The following is a 16,678-nucleotide window of genomic DNA, read 5'->3' as shown; positions in this document are numbered from 1 at the left end:
GTAATGGGATGGTTGCCTCAGAACATGGCGAAGACCACAGACAATAAGTTGATGTTGATCCGTCCTCTCCTTTGTGGGAAAACCAGGAACCCTAGTAGCACCAAAGAGAAGGTTATAGGGCGGAGACTTCCCCAGGTTGCCTGATTATACTAGAACTCTCCCAAGTACCATTCGTAGCTCTCTCGATGTCCAAACCTGTCGAACAGTTGGTATAGGCTTACCAATGCGTCTTCAATGTTCCTCAAACTCTGACTGCTTGCCAGACCCAAAGCGTCGAGAAACCTGTAGCCGGGCATGGAAACCGGTAGTATCGGCTTTCTCCCAGTCAATGGAAGCTCTGAGAAGCTGGTAAACTTCTTTTAGTGTTAGCACCAATTCACAGTCAAAGAACTTGAAAACCACTTTGGCCGGATCCCAGAATTCTATCAGCAAACGGGTAAGCACCCTATCGGCCCGGATGTTCAGTAAGGGGGTCAATGCTCCTAGATGCATCCTGATTTGATCCCCATGCTCTTGGCGAATATTCTTTCACTATTTCTTTAGCTTCTGCGGTGCTCCCATGGCCATATTGATTTCGGGGATGTTCTAGTTGATTTCAATTTCTGAAGAGGGTAGGAAAATGTATTGATAAGTGTTTTGCTTCAGATCTTTAGTGTCTCATCATGATTGGTTCGTCATTCCAGAAAAGTCATGTCCTTGGGCACATGACCCATCGACACTAAGTTGGCTTTCCTAATTATGTATTGATTTGCGAATGCTTGACTAGTATAACAAAGATCGCATAGTTAATAACCATTGAGATTCAAGTTTTACTACTCGGCACATGAGATTTAAGGCAGTATTTATTATGATGTGATTGTGTATGTGTGACATGGCCGCCACATAAGTGGTGGATTTAGAGATCAGTTAGAGATTATGTATGAAGATTTTGTATTCTTGAGGTTTAGAGATTCGATTCTTGTAGAGCCAAACTATCCCTTGATTGCGGACTGTGAAAGTGTGTTTAGGATTTGACAGTTGATTGCGTGTATCATGGATATGGTCACTGTGGACTTTTGGAAGGCTATTTACCTATTTTGGAATAATCCAAATTGGTTTTCTAGCCCATTGATAGGCCTAATGAGAATGTGTATCCAATGCTGGATTGGTTTGCATACTCAACACAACATTTTTTCTATAGTGTGACATCGGGTGGAGTTGATCTTATTCGCACCCTGATTTCACACGCATGTTGTGTCCCTGTTTAGGCTTTGTGGCGTCATATGAGTGAGATGACTCTTGAGATATTGATTTGCTTAGTGCACCTTAGTCGGTGTATTATGCTATCCGTCTCCCCATGGTTATGTTTATGCACTTTATGTGCTTGTTGTTTATACACATGTATTTAGTGAGCATAAGCATTGTGGCTCGATGGGTATTCCCATGTGGATTGATGTGTTTGAATCCGGTTACGCGCCACAAAAGAGTTATGTGGGATACCATTCCTTGTGTTTATTTTGTGTGTTTTGTTTTCCCTTTGTAGGATGAGTTCATAACATTATGCTTGTATTGTTATAACTGTTAAACTTGTTATAATTCTCTCTTATTTGGTTCTCTTTCCATTATTGGTCATATTCGAGACTAACATTTGACTTTTGAATAAATGATCTCGGAATTAGGATTTGATGGTTTATAATGGTGATTTTGGACAGGCGTTTGTTTGGATTTAGATTCAGAGGTTCCTAGAAAATTTTAGCTCTAATTGTCGAAAGTTGGCAAGTTGAAGGATTGGAGAGTTCTTAAGCTTGATCGGGAGTTAACTTTGGTGTTGTCGGACTCCGATTATGATTTTGAGACCTTGTAGAGGTTCATTTAGCTTATTGGAACTTATGTATGAAGTTTGGTTATAATCTGGATTATTTAAGCGTAATTTGGATGCATTCGACGTAGTTTGAAGGTTTGAAAGCTAAGAAAAGTATTCTGATCTTTGATTCTTGATTGTAGATGTTATTTGGGTGTATTGAGCTGATGAGCGAGCTCGTATGAGGTTGTAATGACCCATCCCGTCCTCTTGTGTATTTGAGACCCATTTATCCTTTTGAAGCTTCCCCTATGTGTATTTGTGGTTATGTGATTTGCGAGGATAATTGGTTTAGTTTCAGGGAGGTTTTAGATTGATTTGGAACATTTGGTTCTTAGTTTGGGAGCTTAAGTTGTAAGGGTTGATCGAGGTTTAACTTTTGTAAAAATAACCCCAGAATGGTATTTTTATGGTTCTAATAGGTTCATATGGCGATTTTGGATTTATGCGTATGTCCGAAATTGGATTTAGAGGTTCCTTGGCTGATTTGGCTCTTTTCGATGAAAGTTGACAATTTGAAGGTTTAGAATTTTCCTATGTTTGACCATAGGTTGACCTTGTAGCTATCAGGTTAGTATTTTGGTTTCGGGATTTATAATAGGTCTGTTTTGTCATTTGGAACTTGTGTGCAAAGTTTGGTCATTCCGAGTTGGTTTGGTAAGAATCAGATGTTTGGTTATGATTTTAAAAGTTCTTGAGTTTCATTGTGATTTCTATACATTTTGGTGTTCGATTCGTGGTTCCGGATGTTATTTTGGTGTTTTGAGTTTACGAGAGAGTTCGTATGATATTTTTAGACTTGTGTGGATGTTTGGTGTGGAGCCCGGAGGGCTCAGGTGAGTTTCAGACATGTTTCATACCATTTGTGTGTTGGTGTTGCATTTACCGCAAATGCGAGCACCAGTTCGCAATTGCGATTATCACAATTGCAAAGGGCATATTGCAATTGCAGAGTGGTCAAGGGGTGTCAAGTATCACAAATGCGACGTCTTGACCGCAATTGCGAAGGGGGATCTGGGCTTGGGGTGTCCCTTTTGCGAAATGGGTTGACTTCAAAAATGCGAAGTATGTGCCACTTTAGTGACATTCCCTAGGCATATCAGGCATCGCATTTGCGATCGCATTTGTGAGGGGACACATTTTCGAACCCAGGTCGCAAATGCGACTTCTGCAACTGGGTTAAAAGATGGGATTTTGGGATTTAGTCTTATTTTATCATATTTTGAGCCCTAGACTCGGTGGAAGGCGAGTTTAGGAAGGGATTTTCATACAAAGTTATTGCGTAAGTGATTTTGACTCAATCTTGAATTTATAACATGATTGTTTATGAATTTTAACATCAAAATCATGAGATTTGAAGGGAAATTTTTACTATATTTTGAAAAATAAAAATTTGAGATTTGAGAGTCGATTTGGACTCCAATTTGAAAATCAATCACATATATAGACTCGTGGAGTTATGAGTAGTCGAGATCTACCCTCCCCCCGACCTAGGTTTTGACCGGACGAGCTCGGGGTTGACTTTTGTTGATTTTTTTTAAAATTGGTAAAGATCTTAAATTTATTAATTGAAATTGAATTCTCTCGCATTGTTTGATATTATTGAGTCATTTTTAGATAGATTTGAACCGCGCAGAGGTGAGTTTCAAAGAAATAGCATTTTTAGAGTATTGATTAGAGCTATTTGAGGTAAGTTTCTTTCCTAACTTTGTGTGGGGAAACTGCCGTTAGAATTTGGTCTAAATTGCATTATTTGTGCTATGTGAAACAACGTGTGCATGAGGTGACGAGCGTGTACACCGACGTATGTGGATCGGATTAGACCTTAGGCTATTAATATGACTTGAATTGGGATTGTTTGTTATATGTAACATGTTTTGTTGTTGAATACTCCCCACACTCTTACTTTATTGTTGTGATTCTTGTGCACATTGTTGTTGAGCCGTGAGTTATATCTTGATGTGATTTATGTATTGTTGTTTGGAGATATTATGGCATATGTGTATGTATTGTGCGGGTTAACGGTTGTTGTGTGAATGAGATGCGCATGCGGCGACATATAGAAGGCATTTCATTGTGATGTGCATGCGGAAAGATAATGGTGGCTATTTATATGCATCCGGTGACATAAGTGTAACGACCCTATCGGTCATTTTGTGTAATTGCACCCCGTTACCATTTTTTATACTTTAGACATGTGTGTTTATGGTTTATGACTTGCGGGGTTGGTTAGTTTCGTTCCGGGAAGTATTTAGGTTGTTTTGGACCCTTTGATTCTTGACTTAGAAGTTTAAATTAGAAATGTTGACTAAAATTTGACTTTTGTGAAAATGACCTAGGAACTGTGTTTTGATGGCTCAGATAGCTTTGTATCCTGATTTTGGACCTAAGCATATGCCCAAAATTGATTTCGAAAGTTTGTAGGTTGATTTGTATTATTTTTTGAAATTTGGCAATATGAAGTTGAAAGGTTTGACTGTAGGTTGACTTTTAGCTATCGAGTTCAGAATTTGATTTTGTGACTTGGAATAGGTCCGTTATGCTATTTTGAACTAGTCTGAAAAATTTGATACCATTTGGACTTGATTTGATATGATTCGGACATTTAGTTGTAATTCTAGAGATTCTTGAGCTTTACTTTGAAATTCATGCGTTTTAGGGTTCAATTCGTAGTTTTAGATGTCATTTTTGTGTTCTGATCGCGTAAGCGGGTTTGTATGATATTTTTATACTTGTGTGGATGTTTGGTTTGGAGCCCCGAGGGCTTAGATGGGTTTCAGACATGTTTCAGAATGAATTGCATTGAAAATAAACTGCTGGTGCTGCTGGTGCTCAGGTATCACAATTGCGAGCACCAGCATCGCAACTGCGAAGGTGACAGTGGGAGCTCAGATGTCGCAATTGTGACTACCCCTTCGCATTTGCGAAGTTTGTTGCCTTTTGACATGGTTCGCATTTGCGAACATTTATTCGCTTTTGTGATGATGTCCAATTCGCAATTGCGATGATGCATGAGGCTGTCAGGGTTCACAAATGCGAGCCCTGGCCCGCAATTGCGAACCCTGTATTGCAAATGCGAAAATTGCAGCTGGTACAAAGGGGTAGGAGATGGGATTTTTCAAACATTATCTCATTTTTGAACCCTAGACTCAGTATAAGGCGATTTGGGTAAGTGATTCTAATCTATTTCTAATTATATTCCATCAATATATCTTAGAACATCAGAATCATGTGAATCAAAGTAAAAATTTATGAAAAGAGATTAGAATTTTAGTGTTGAGAGTCGATTTGGACTCAAATTTTGAATCTAATCACATATATGAACTCGTGGGGTCATGGGTTGTCGAAATCTCCCATTAGACCCGGGTTTTGACCGGGCGAGCCCCGGGTTGACTTTTTAGGAAAAGAGTAAAGATCTTAGCTTTATCTATTGTAAAGGATTTCCCTTGCATTATTTGATGATATTAAGTCAATTTTTATTAGATTTGAGCCGTGTAGAGGCGAATTTTAGGGGAAAAGCTATTTTTGAGGGTTGAATTGGTCTAGGTGAGGTAAGTATCTTGCCTAACTTTGTGTGGGGGAACTACCCCTTAAGATTGGTATTGGTTGGTTCATTTGTGTTATGTGAAAGCCGTGTGCGCAATGTGACGAGTGGGTACACGGGTTGTACGTGGTATTTGACTGGTCTAGGCTATTTATACTTCTTCCATGCCTTAATGAAATTGTCATATCATGTTCTAAATTCACATAGTCAATCTATTCTTACTTGTCTTAGTCTATCCTTACATGCCTTAAATGATTTCGTTAACACTTATTCTACATCCTAATTGATAAATTGCTCTCATGCTTTAGTTGGACTTGTTGCCTCTTTTATTGTTCATGTTATCTCTTTCATTGTTGATTATCATTATTTGAAGTTATTGTTCATGTTATCTCTTTCATTGTTGATTTCCATTTTTTGAAGTCGTTGTTATACGTTATCTCTTTTATTGTGAGTTAGTCTTATCTAATATCGTGGTTACACATTATCTCTCATTGTTGAGTTATTTGGTGTTGAAGTTGTGAAAGTCGTTAACACGTTGAGGCGAAATTGTGTATTATGGAGACATCTTTCTTGTTGAGCATCTTACATTTATTGTTCTTGTAGATATTCTTGTACACGTTGTGGTGGAGCCATGGGCTATTTTGGTGGAAACATTGATATTGTTGATTGTTGGCAAGTTGAGATATATGGGCACTTGTGGTGCGAGGTGTTATTATGATGTGTTATTGATGCTCATACGGCGGTATAAGGCTTGGGGTTAATGTGCATGCGGCTGTATAAGGTGGGACTTATGTGCGTGTTACTAGTAGGGAAACTACATAAAGCCACACGACATTATAAGGTGGGCTAAAATACGTGTAACTATTTCGGAAAAACTTTTTTCAAAACCTATTTAAATGTAAGGCTCACGCAGCGGTATAAGGAAAGATTGTGATCGAAATTGAGAAAAGTGAATACGAGGCGGTACCTCGATTATGATTCTTGATTTATACGAGGCGGTACCTCGGTTGTGATTCTTGATTTATACGAGGCGGTACCTCGGTTGTGATTCTTATTGTACACGAGGCGGTACCTCGTTGTGATTCTTGTTGTTTATCTCATGTTGGAAAGAGTTTTGGTGGGAACATTTCTTGTTGTTTTGTTCTTCCTTGTTCTAGCACTTGTTAACCATATATGATCATTGTTGTTCGGTATTAGTTCATGCTATTATCTTGTTTCGTATCAGTTATTTCTCCGATTTCCATTATTATTGGTTCTTATGTTTTCATTCTGTTTATTTATATCCTAGTAGGTGTCTTGACCTGACCTCATCACTACTCTACCGAGGTTAGGCTTGATACTTACTGGGTACTGTTGTGATGTACTCACACTACGCTTCTGCACATTGTTTTGTGCAGATCCAGGTACGTCTGCTCGTGCCGGACGTTAGAGTTGATTCAGTAGCTGCTTTCAGAGACTTCAAGATATACCTGATCTACGTTCGCAGGCCTCAGAGTCACCTTCCTTTACTTTTAACTCCTGTTGTATTTTTCGTTCGTACAGTGATGTAGTAGACACTTTAGCTTAATCTGCAGAGCTTATGACTCAGTTCCAGCGATTTTGGGAAAGTATTTTATGAGATTCTATTTGGTGAGACTCTCGCGGCCCGTACCCTAGAGCGGTGAGTCAATGTTGATCGGGTCCCAAAGGTTATACCGGTACAGCCTACTATTCAATTCAGCTCGCGGTCAGGGCAGCAACATCTGAGGAGGGGCAGCTTAGACTTGAGAGGTTCAAAAAGTATCACCCTCCTACTTTCAGTGGTTTGGCTTCAGAGGATGCACATGATTTTCTAGATGAGTGCCACCGTATTCTCCGCACCATGGGTATTGTGGAGACGAGCGGAGTTGCTTTCACTACTTTCCAGCTGTCAAGAGCAGCATATCAGTGGTGGGGAGTGTACGAGGAAGATAGCCTAGCCGACATAGCTTCACTTACATGGAATCGATTTTCAAAGTTGTACTTGAGAGAGTTTGTTCCTCAGACCCTTAGGGATGCATGGCGCTCGGAGTTTGAGCAGCTATGCCAGGGGTACTATGACAGTGTCAGAGTATGCTGTTCGATTTAGTGATTTGTCCAGACATGCATCTACCTTGGTTTCTACAGTAAGAGAGCAAGTCTGCCAATGCATCGAAGGGCTCAACTATGGTATTAGATTCAGTATGGCTGAGAGTTGGAGATAGATACCCTATATCAGTATGTGGTAGAGATTGCACGGAGGTTGGAGGGTATGCGAGGCTGTGAGAGAGAAGACAGGGAGGCCAAGGGCCTCGAGATACTGGAGGATTTAGTGGTGGCCACGCTGCTGCTACAGCCCATCATAGTAGAGGCTATGTGAGCAGTCCAGTGTACTCAACACTTCCAGCTTCTAGTGGTGCTCCGGGTATTCCAAGGTCTCAGGTTGCACACTTTGCTCAGCCACTTTATAGTACACCTCTTGCATGGGGTGCCTTTAGCGGTCAATCCAGCCGACCAGGACCGATCTAGTCCCGACAGCCACACCCACTGAGAGCTTGCTTTGAGTGTGGTGATACCCATCACATGGTTAGTGACTGCCCCAGACACAGGAGGAGTGCACCTCCATAGACTACTCAGGCCCACATACTTCTCAGGACATTATCGCTGCCCCAGTTGCCGCTCCACCCGCGCAGCTAGCTAGGGGTGGGTGACAGGCAGGTAAAGGTCACTCTAGAGAGGGAGGCCAGGCCAGATTCTATGTTTTTTGGGTAGGACGGAGGTAGTTGCTTCAGACACAGTCATTATAAGTATGGTTCCGGTTTGCCATAGAGATGCATTAGTCTTATTTGATCTGGGATACACTTATTCATATGTGTCATCTTACTTTTCTCCGTATTTGGATATATCTCGTGATTTTTCGAGTTCTCCTGTTTATGTGTCCACGCCCATGGTAGATTCTATTATTGTGGATAGTGTGTATCAGTCGTGTTTAGTTGTTATTGGTGGTTTTGAGACCAGAGTTGATCTATTGTTACTAAGTATGGTAGACTTTGATGTTATCTTGGGCATGGACTGATTGTTACCCTATTATGCTATTCTGGATTGTCACGCCAAGACGGTGACCTTGGCTATGCTAGGTTTGCCATGGTTAGAGTGGAAAAGTGAATTGGATTATGTTCCTAGCAGGATTGTGTCATTTCTAAAGGCTCAGTGGATGGTTGAGAAGGGGTGTGATGCTTATCTAGCTTTAATGAGAGATGTCAGTGCTGATACTCCTACCGTTAGTTAGTTCCGATAGTGAGAGACTTCCCGGATGTATTTCCAGCGGATCTTCCGGGCATGCTGCCCGATAGGGACATCGATTTTTGTATTGACTTATTGTCGGGCCCTCAACCCTTTTCTATTCCACCATATCATATGGCCCCAATAGATTTGAAGGAGTTAAAGAAGCAGTTGCAAGAGCTACTTGATAAGGGTTTCATTCAGCCTAGTGTGTCGTCGTGGGGTATTTCGGTCTTGTTTGTGAAGAAGAAGAAGGATGGTTCTATGCGCATGTGTATTGATTATCGGCAGTTGAACAAGGTTAAAGTGAAGAACATGTATCTGTTGCCACACATTGATGACTTGTTTGATCACCTACAGGGTGCCAGAGTGTTCTCAAAGATTGATTTGCGGTCAGGTTATCATCTGCTACAGATTCAGGATACATATATTCTGAAGACAGTCTTTAGGACTCGGTATAGCCACTACAAGTTTCTTGTGATGTCATTTGGGCAGACCAACACCCTATCAGCATTTATGCACCCGATAAACGGTGTATTTTAGCCATATCTTGATTCATTCATCATTGTGTTTATTGACAACATCTTGGTGTACTCACGCCGTCGGGAAGATCATGAGCAACACTTGAGGATCATGCTCCAAACCTTGAGAGAGAAGAAGTTTTATGCAAAATTCTCAAAGTTTGAATTCTATCTTGATTCAGTGGCATTTTTGGGTCATGTGGTGTCAAGTGAGGGGATCAAGGTAGATCCGAAGAAGATTACAGTAGTGCAGAATTGGCCCAGACCGTCTTCAACTACTGAGATCCGGAGTTTCCTTGGTTTGGACGGGTATTATCGACGTTTTGTAGAGGGTTTCTCATCTATTGCTGCACCTATGACCAGATTGACCCAAAAGGGTGCTACTTTCATATGGTCCAAGGAGTGTGAGGCGAGCTTTCAAAAGCTCAAGACTGCTTTGACTATAGCCCCAGTGTTGGTGTTGCCTACGGGCTCGGGGTCTTATATCGTGTAATGTGATGCGTCGCGTATTGGTCTCGGCGTGATATTGATGTAGGCGTAGGGTGATTGCCTACGCATATAGACAACTAAAGGTGCATAATAAGAACTATCCTATCCATGGCTTGGAATTGGCAGATATTGTTCATGCATTGAAGATCTGGTGGCATTGTTTGTACGGTGTCCCTTGTGAGGTCTTTCCCGACCATCGGAGTCTATAGCATTTGTTCAAGTTCAAGCAGAAAGATCTTAACTTGCGGCAGCAGAGATGGTTAGAGTTGCTTAAGGACTATGATATCACCATTTAATATCATTCCGGGAAGGCCAATGTGGTGGCCGATGCCTTGAGTTGAAAGGCGGAGAGCTTGGACAGTTTAGTATATCTACTGGCAGCGGAGAGGTCATTAGCATCGGATGTTCATGCCTTGTCCAACCAGTTTGTTGGATTGGATATTTTAGAGACTAGTCGTTTTCTTGCTTGAGTGGTTTCTCGGTCATCTCTATATGATTGCATCATAGAGCGTCAGTATGACGACCCCCATTTACTTGTCCTCAAGGATACGGTTCAGCACGGCGATGCCAAGGAGGTTTCTATTGGGGATGGCAGTGTGTTGCTGATGCATGGCCAATTATGTGTGCCCAATGTGGATGGGTTACGTGAGTTGATTCTTCAGGAGGCCCACTGTTCGCGGTACTCCATTCATCCAAGTGCCGCTAAGATGTATCAGGATTTGAGGCAACACTATTAAGGGAGGAGAATGAAGAAAGACATAGTGAAGTATGTAGCTCGGTGCCTAAATTGTTAGCAGGTGAAGTATGAGCATCAGCAGCCGAGAGGTTTGCTTCAGTGACTTGAGATTCCCGAGTGGAAATGGTAGCATGTCACCATGGACTTCGGTGTTGGGCTCCCATAGACTCAAAAGAAATTTGACGCGATATGGGTGATTGTAGACAGGTTGACCAAGTCCGCTCATTTTATTCCGGTAGTGACTATCTATTCTTCAGAGCAGCTGGTTCAGGTTTATATCCGTGAGATTTTCCGACTTCATGGTGTACCGGTATCCATCATCTCTGGCCGGGGTATGCAGTTTACATTGCATTTATAAAGAGCTGTACATCGTGAGCTAGGCACACGGGTTGGGTTGAGCACAACATTTTACCCCCAGACGGACGGATAGTCCGAGCGCACCATTCAGGTATTTGAGGATATGCGTCGTGCCTGTGTTATGGATTTCGGGGGTGCTTGGGATCAGTTCTTGCCGCTTGCGGAGTTTACCTATAACAACAGCTAACAATCAAGTATTCAGATGGCTCCTTATGATGCCCTATATAGGAAGACAATGTCGTTCTCCAGTTGGTTGGTTTGAGGCGCTCGAGGCTAAATTATTAGGCACAAATTTAGTTCGATATGCCTTGGAGAAGGTCAAGTTGATTCAGGATCGGCTTCGCACAGCCCAATCTAGACAGAAGCATTATGCGGATCGGAAGGTTTGCGATGTTGCATTTATGGTTGGAGACCGAGTCTTGCTTCGGGTTTCACCCATGAAGAGTGTGATGAGGTTCGGGAAGAAGGGCAAGTTGAGCCCTAGGTATATCGGACCATTTGAGATCCTTGAGCAGATTGGTGAGGTGGCCTACAAGCTTGTGTTGCCACCTAGTTTATCTGCGGTTCATTCGGTGTTCCATGTTTCTATGCTCTGGAAGTATTACGGTGATCTGCATTATGTTTTAAAATTCAGCACAATCCAATTGGACGAGGATTTGACTTATATTGAGGAGCCGGTGGTTATCTTAGACAAACAGGTCAGGAAGTTGATATAAAAAAGCATTGCTTCAGTGAAGGTTCAATGGAGGGGTCATCTGGTCGAGGAGGCGACCAAGCATGATATACGGAGTCGTTATCCTTACCTATTCACCACTTCAGGTATGTCCTTATGCACGTTCGAGGATGAATATTTGTTTGAAGAGGGGGAGAATGTAACGATCTAATCGGTCATTTTGTGCTATTGCGACCCATTACCCTTTTATATGCTTTACACATGTGTGTCTATGGTTTTATGACTTGCAGAGTTGGTTATTTCATTCCAGGAAGCTTTCGGGTTGTTTTGGACCCTTTGATTCTTGACTTAGAAGTTTAAATTAAAAATATTGACCAAACTTTGACTTTTGTAAAAACGACCCCGGAACTGTATTTTGATGGCTCTAATAGCTTCGTATCGTAATTTTGGACTTGGTTTGGAGCCCCGAGGCTTCGGATGAGTTTCGGACATGTTTTGGAATGAATTACATTGAAAATGAATTGCTGGTGTTGTTGGTGCTCAGGTATCGCAGATGTAACCACCAGCATCGCAATTGCGAAGGTGACAGTGGGTGATCAGATGTCGCAATTACGACTACCCCTTCACATTTGCAAATTTTGCTGGCTTTTGACATGGTTCGCATTGGCGAACATTTATTCGCTTTTGCGATGATGTCCAATTCACAATTGCAATAATACATGAGGCTGTCAGGGTTCACAAATGCGAGCCCTGGTCCGCAATTGCGAGGGTTCGCAAATGCTAACCCTGTGTCACAAATGCAAAAATTGCAGCTGGTACAAAGGGCTAGGAGACGGGATTTTTCAAACATTCTCTCATTTTTTAACACTAGACTCAGTAGGAGGCGATTTGGAGAGGGGATTTTTATCTACAAACTTTGGGTAAGTGATTTTAATCTATTTCTAATCATATTCCATCAATATATCTTAGATATTAACATCAAAATCATGTGAATTAAAGTGAAAATTTGTGAAAAAATAAGAATTTTAGTGTTGAGAGTCGATTTGGACTAAGATTTTGAATCTAATCACATATATGAACTCGTTGGGTCATGGGTTGTCGAAATCTACCATTAGACCCGGGTTTTGACCGGGCGAGCCCCAGGTTGGCTTTTAAGGAAAAGAGTAAAGATCTTAGCTTTATCTATTGTAAAGGATTTTCCTTGCATTTTTTGATGATATTAAGTCGATTTTTGTTAGATTTGAGCCGCGTGGAGGCGAATTTTAGGGGAAAAGCTATTTTCGAGGGTTGAATTGGCCTAGTTAAGGTAAGTATCTTGCCTAACTTTGTGTGGGGGAACTACCCCTTAGGATTGATATTGATTGGTTCATTTGTGTTATGTGAAAGCCATGTGCGCAAGGTGACAAGTGGGTACACGGGTTGTACGTGGTATTTGAACGGTCTAGGCTATTTATACTCCTTCCATGCCTTAATTCAATTGTCATATCATGTTCTAAATTCACATAGTCAATCTATTCTTACTTGTTTTAGTCTATCCTTACATGCCTTAAATGATTTCATTAACATTTGTTCTACATCCTAATTGATAAATTGCTCTCATGCTTTAGTTGAACTTGTTGCCTCTTTTATTGTTCATGTTATCTCTTCCATTGTTGATTTCCAGTTCGCAATTGTGAAGCCTCCTCTCACAAATTACATGAGACTATCAGGGTTCGCAAATGTGAGCCCTGGTCTACAACTGAGAGGGATCGTAAATGTGAACCCTGTGTCGCAAATACAACAACTGCAGCTGGTACAAATGACTGGGAGACGGGATTTTTCAAACATTCTCTCATTTTTGAACCCTAGACTCAGTAGGAGGTAATTTGGAGAGGGAATTTTCATCTACAAACTTTGGGTAAGTGATTCAAATCTAATTCTAATCATATTCCATCAATATATTTTAGATTTTAACATCAAAATCATGTGAATCAAAGTGAAAATTTGTGAAACCTTGTCAAGTTTTTGAAAAATAATAAGAATTTGAGTGTTGAGAGTCGATTTGGACACGGATTTTGAAACTAATCATATATATTAACTCGTGGGGTCATGGGTAGTCGGAATCTACCATTGGACTCGGGTTTTGATCGGGTGAGCCGCGAGTTGATTTTTGTTGACTTTTTGGGAAAAGAGTAAAGATATTAGCTTTATCTATTGTAATTGATTTCCCTTGCATTGTTTGATGATATTAAGTCGATTTTGGTTAGATTTGAGCCGTATGGAGGCGGATTTTAGGGGAAACTATTTCCGAGGGTTGAATTGGCCAAGTTGAGGTTAGTATCTTGCCTAACTTATGTGAGGGAACTACCTCTTAGGATTGGTATTGATTGGTTTATTTGTGTTATGGGAAACCCGTGTACACAAGGTGATGAATGGGTAAACAGGTTGTACGTAGTATTTGACCGGTCTAGGGTATTTATACATTATCTCTCTCATTGTTGCGTTATTTGGTGTTGAAGTTGTGAAAGTTGTTAACACGTTGAGGCAAAATTATGTATTGTGGAGACATCTTTCTTGTTGAGCATCTTACATTTATTGTTGTTATTTATATTCTTGTACATGATGTGGTGGAGCCATAGACTATTGTTATGGAAACATTGATATTGTTGATTGCTGGCAAGTTGTGATATATGGGCACTTATGGTGCGAGTTGTTATTGTGATATGTTATTGACGTGCATACGGCGGTATATGGCTTGGGGTTAACGTGCATACGGCGGTATAAGGTGGGACTTATACGCGTGTTGCTTGTAGGGGAACTACGTGAGGCCACGCTGCGTCATAAGGTGGGCTAAAGTACGTGTAGCTATTTCGGGAAAACTATTTTCAAAACCTATTTAAATGTAAGGCTCACGCAGCGGTATAAGGAAAGATTGTGATAGAAATTGAGAAAAGTGAATACGAGGCGGTACCTCGGTTGTGATTCTTGATTTATACGAGGCGGTACCTTAGTTGTGATTGTTGATTTATACGAGGCGGTACCTCGGTTGTGATTCTTATTGTACACGAGGCGGTACCTCATTGTGATTCTTGTTGTTTATCTCATGTTGGAGAGAGTTTTGGTGGGAACATTTCTTGTTGTTTTGTTATTCCTTGTTCTAGTAGTTGTTGTCCGTATATGATCATTGTGGTTCTCTTTAGTTGCTTCTTTTATGTTATTTTCATGCTTAATTTCCGTTATTAGTTCATGCTATTATCTTGTTTCGTATCAGTTATTTCTCTTATTTCCATTATTATTTGTTCTTATGATTTCATTCTGTTATTTATATCCTAGTAGGCGTCTTGACCTCGCCTCGTCACTACTGTACTGAGGTTAGGCTTGATAGTTACTGGGTACCGTTGTGGTGTACTCATACTACGCTTCTGCATATCTTTTTGTGTAGATCCAGGTACGTCTGCATGTGCCGGATGCTAGAGTTGATTGAGTAGCTACTTTCGGAGACTTCAAGGTATACCTGCTCTACGTCCGCAGGCCTCAGAGTCACCTTCCTTTACTTTTACTCTTGTTGTATTTTTCATTCAGATAGTGATGTAGTAGACACTTTAGCTTACTCTGTAGAGCTTATGACTTAGTTCCACCGGTTTTGGGTAAGTATTTGTTGAGATTCTATTTCATGAGTTTATTTAAGTTATTCAGCCTTGTTTTAGTATTTTATTAATTATTTCTGTCAAGTATTATCAAATGTTAGACTTACCTAGCCGTAGAGACTAGTTGCCATCACGACACCCTACAGAGGGAAATTGGGGTCGTGACAATAAGGGAGGAAAATCAAATCATTGTTTATGTGCATGCGGCAACATAAAGGTGGCTTTGTTGGTATTGTTGTGAGATATATCGGGGTGATCTATTGATGTGGTTTTTGTGTTGGAACCTAGGTTGTTGTTTTGATTTCACACTTGTTTTTTAAATGTTACTGGCTTATGTTTTATGAAATGTCGGTTGATTTTGATATGAATCACATGCCCCATCCCCATTGATATTTTGTTGGCAAAAACGGGTATTTTTATATTGAAGTTGTTGTTACACATTCTCCGAGGTTGTTAATATTTGTTTTGTTATACTTTTCGTTATTAGTTTTATGTTGATATCCTGCACAGGTTATTTGATTAGTGAGTGTCTTGACTTAAACCTCATCACTACTCCACCAAGGTTAGTCTTGATACTTACTGGGTTACCGACTATGGTATACTCATACTACTCTTATGCACATTCTTTATCCAGATCCAGGTACCTCATATCGTGCTGGTTAATAGAGTGTTGAGCCCGAGCTGTTGGAGACTTCAAGGTTGTTCCGCTGGTAGGTCTCAGAGTCACCTTCTATTATTTCTTTGCTACTGTTTATGTCTTCCAAACAGTGATATACCTTTGAGACTTATTATGTAATCCTTTAAAGCATATGATCAGTATTATCGGGTTTTGAGATTATGACTGTTGTATCCCTGTTTTGGCTATGTTATGGTAAATCTCAGTTTTTATTTAATAATTAAAGTTGTTATAGTCTATTCGATATTGTTATGTGATAGGCTTACCTAGTCTTAGAGACTAGGTGTCATCACGACCCTTAAGGTGGGATTTTGGGTCCTAACAAGTTGGTATCAGAGTGCTAGATTTATTGGTTCTACGAATTATAAGCAAGTTTAGTAGAGTCTTGCGGATCGGTATAGAGACGTCTGTACTTATCTTCGAGAGGCTACGGAACTATCAGTAAATTTTTCTTCTTTCATTCCTTATCGTGTGGATTTATTGATTTCGGAGTTTGAGCCTTTGTGTTTCTATTATCTCATAGATGTTGAGGACACAAGCTTCAGTTACTGATGATGCTACCCCCGATACTGGCGTTACTAGAGGTCGGGGCAAAGGCAGAGCATGTGCCACAGCGAGGGGCCATGCTAGGGCCACGACTAAGGAGCCACCAGTAGCTCCGGTTAGGGAGCAGGCACCCGAGGCGCCTGTTGCTACCCTTGGACTTTAGGAGACTTTAGCGCACTTTCTGAGCATGTTTAGTGCATTAGCTCAGGCAGGGTTGATTCTAGTTGTACCAGGCTAAGAAAGGAGCTTAGACTCCCGCTGCCCATTCTCCAGAGTAGCGGGCTCATGTTAATCAGGTTTCGGGTGTTGTACCGGTGCATCCTGTGATTGCGGTTCAGCCCGAGGTCGGGCCAGATGCGTTAGTAGAGGTGAGTAGGCCAGCTGGCACAAT

Source organism: Nicotiana tabacum, chromosome 24, assembly GCF_000715075.1.
Source record: "Nicotiana tabacum cultivar K326 chromosome 24, ASM71507v2, whole genome shotgun sequence".
Taxonomy (NCBI): Eukaryota; Viridiplantae; Streptophyta; class Magnoliopsida; order Solanales; family Solanaceae; genus Nicotiana; species Nicotiana tabacum.
This window is presented reverse-complemented; position numbering follows the sequence as displayed.